The sequence below is a fragment of the Heterocephalus glaber genome, unplaced genomic scaffold (assembly GCF_053883595.1).
Source record: "Heterocephalus glaber isolate CG9 unplaced genomic scaffold, H.glaber_assembly_v1.0 deba00001465, whole genome shotgun sequence".
In the NCBI taxonomy this organism is placed as follows: Eukaryota; Metazoa; Chordata; class Mammalia; order Rodentia; family Bathyergidae; genus Heterocephalus; species Heterocephalus glaber.
The window spans coordinates 9,378,348-9,381,790 of NW_028258312.1; the positions used below are offsets into that span (position 1 = coordinate 9,378,348).

The window sequence follows — 3,443 nt, forward strand, 5'->3', positions numbered from 1 at the left end:
ATCCTCATTACCCACTCACCTTCCAAAAAGCCTTACATGTGGGACTTAGGACTTCAACATATAAATTTTGAACAGCACAATATTGAGCCTATAGTAAGATACCTGTCATTTCATGTGGATTCTTTGTATAGTCCTCTTACCTTAAATATCAATGGAATGAATAGATGTAAACCAGATGTTGCTTCTTTGCGTAGGTTATGGTATCTGGAAAAATGATAGACAGTTGCTTCTGTGGTAAGAGTGCTGCATTACAGTAATTTGGGGAGGTTCTGGAGTCAGACAAAAATACCTCTTATTGGCTTGGGTAAATAAACTCCTGTTGTGATTTGCCTATGATGTCTACAAGGAGACTTGGTGTGGTCTCTAGATGAGGAGATAGATACCTGGAAATAGAAGGAAAATGGAGTGATCTGATCTACAAGCAAATTCTTCTTCTAAAACCAGTGTGTTTACAGCAGGATGCTGAGCTCCAGATGAGAAATCAAATTCCAGCCAACATCTTGATTTCAGCATAGTGAGATCCTGTGCAGAAGACATCGCTCAGCTTTGGAATCTAGAACATGGAAAGTGCTAGATAATACCTTAATCTCTGCTGCTGTATCAACATACGAGACTGTGTAATGTATGACATGCAGAAAGTGTTGGATCACAGTTTTAGAGGCTGAGGAGTCCAAGCACAAAGCACTCGTCTCTGTCCAGGCCCCTGTTGCTGCATCATCACATGACAAAGTTAGAAGGTAAGAGTTAGACTTCCCCACTAACCTGTTTTTAAAATAGTGTTGAGCCACTCTTGGGGAAGAACCCACATGACGGAAACACTAGGCCTGAGTTCCAAATAACTTTAAAATGGCAGTTAAATTCTAAATTGAGTACTACAATACTCAAGTAGTACCTTACACTAAATTTGCGTTCTTTTTAAGGCACTTCTCCTGAGGGTAGATTTTTATCTAGGGTTCATAAAAAAACACTACCTCAATAAAAGTATTAGAGCTTGTGCTGCAGCAGCCATTGAAGAGCACCAGCCGTGGCTCTACGCTACCCCATGGCTGTGGGCTTCAATAAGGGCCACAAGGTGACCAAGAACGTGAGCAAACCGAGGCACAGCCACCGCCGCGGGCGCCTCACCAAGCACACCATTTGGGCTGGACATGATCCGGGAGGTGTGTGGCTTTGCCCCCTGTGAGTGGCACGCCTCCTTGGAACTGCTCAAGGTCTCCAAGGACAAACGGGCCCTCAAGTTCATCAGGAAAAGGGTGGAAACGCACATCCGAGCCAAGAGGAAGAGCGAGGAGCTGAGCAACGTGCTGACCACCATGAGGAAAGCAGCAACCAAGAAGGACTGAGCCCCTCCTCCGTGCGGAATAAACCTTTGCAGAAAAAAAAAATTAAAATAAAAAAATAAAAGTATTAGAGATATAAGTTTAGAAGGAGAAACAAAATCACTTTATTGAAAAAGGAAAGGAAATTGGGAAACAAAATCACTTTTTTGGAAAAAGGGAAGAGAAATAAGGCGATAGATAGCTTCCTTGCTGGAGTAAAGTAGGGAGTCTGGAGCTAGAACTCAGGGTTCTTTGCTCTCAGCTCCTTATTATCTGGTTAGACAGAAACTGTCTTCCTTGAGAATTGGGTGACTTTATTGTCTATCCAGAGCTATTCCTGGATAAGCATTTCTGTGGTCTCTGTGTGCCTCCCAGGTGTTTATCTTGGGAGTTGTACTGCAGTTGCATTCAAGGCTGAATTATTAAAAAGGATACATGTGCATTTTAGTGTATTAATGAGGTGAGAATAAAATATATACATGCTTACACATGTGGTGTGTAAGTGTTTAAGGGTTAATGCATATTTTATATACTGTGTGTTTTTAAAATATAAGTCTTACTCCCTACTTTGGTTCTTCTGTGTTTAATTGAAGATTGAGGGAGGAGGGAATTGTGTCTTGGCCTGAAGTGAGCCAGGCAGGTGGCCTAGTCAGCTCTCTCTCCATTTATTTTCCTTAGGTACTCTCTCTAACAGGGGTTTAACTCTATTTTCCAGAAACCTCACTGAGACCCTTAAAGTTCCCTGCCTATCCCCCAGCTTTCCCTACAGCACAGGGTTTACGATGACCCATTACACAATACTAGAAAGTAATGTTCTTTTCGTTTTCAAATAAGCCATTTGACAACATCTGGATATATTTTGGATTGAAGGAGGGTCCTATTTGCATCTAGTGCTTAGAGCTTGCTGCCAGCCATGTTCTAATACTGCTGCTAAGGATGTTCTAATGCTTAGGAAGACCTTGTACAGCACAGGATTTTGCAGTGCCAAAACTATATAAAATCAGAGTTTAAAAATGGCATCAGGCTATTTTGTTAGAATTATCTTTACTTGAAAGAGAAACACTAAATTTAAGTTGGATTGTTAAGAATAAAATGACTTTGTCAGAATAAATTAGAGATTTTTGTGATCTATATAAGCTTTTCTTGGGGTAGCAGGGTACAATTAAATACTACATCATTGATAGCATTATTCCCTGTTGCCACATGGAATGTGGCACTTCTTACATATAACGACTATGTTTTAAGGTAGGTTTTAATATTAAGAAATCCTCACAAATGTGGGAGAATCAAATATAGTTTAAAATATTTTGCTCAGATTGTGTAAACTATTTTAAACTATTTAGGATTTTCTATCTGCTTACTGGATATATTCTTTAACAATTTGCAGGGATTCATTGGAAGTATTTAATGGGAAATGCTGATTAATGAGTAATATTTAGCTTCTTGACTTTATTAACATTTTTTTTCCATTTCTCATCCAAAATCTTCTTAGAATGCTGGCATAATATCTACTTTTAAAATCTGGTACATGCTACAGAATTACAAAGCTTGTGGGAGGCATGAACACAGAGAGAAGGAAATATAACTTTCACAATTGAGTAGAAAATGATTCTGGAGTCTCAGAATATAAGTTCTACATAGAAAGCTTCACAATAATAAATATATAAATAAAAGTTAGAACTGATGTGATGCTCAATCTACTTCTACCCCTTCCACATGATAAATTGAGTATTAAATGAATGCAAGTTTGGAGTCCATTTTCTTATAGGTTCTGGAGTTGTTGAAACTCAGCAAGATTCTAGAATTGCCACATGCTCTTTGAGAAAAATTTTAAACAGTAGAAAAATATTCTAAAACAGATTTGTGTAAGTCTCTATCGCCTTTTAGTCAATGAGATTCCACAGTGCAGATCCTCTGCCATTTGCTATGAATACTTGGTCTCTTTCTGAAATTCACCATCAGCACATTTAACTGAGAACACACAAATGAGTGTGAAAGATGTATTGTGAAAGGTTGTAAAAAAATTTGCATAGCAAGTTTCATTTATCCAACAGGGGAAATTATTATGGAGAACTTCATTCTTATTCATCTTACCCTGCTTTGATGAAGGCTTTGCCATCAAGT

The 3,443-nt window shown here is 38.5% G+C and overlaps 1 pseudogene; it reads left to right on the top strand.

Annotated features, from left to right (window-relative positions):
- Window positions 1-1,018: 1,018 nt before the first annotated feature.
- On the top strand, window positions 1,019-1,343 carry LOC101707784 (large ribosomal subunit protein eL36 pseudogene; annotated as a pseudogene).
- The last annotated feature ends 2,100 nt before the right edge of the window (window positions 1,344-3,443 follow it).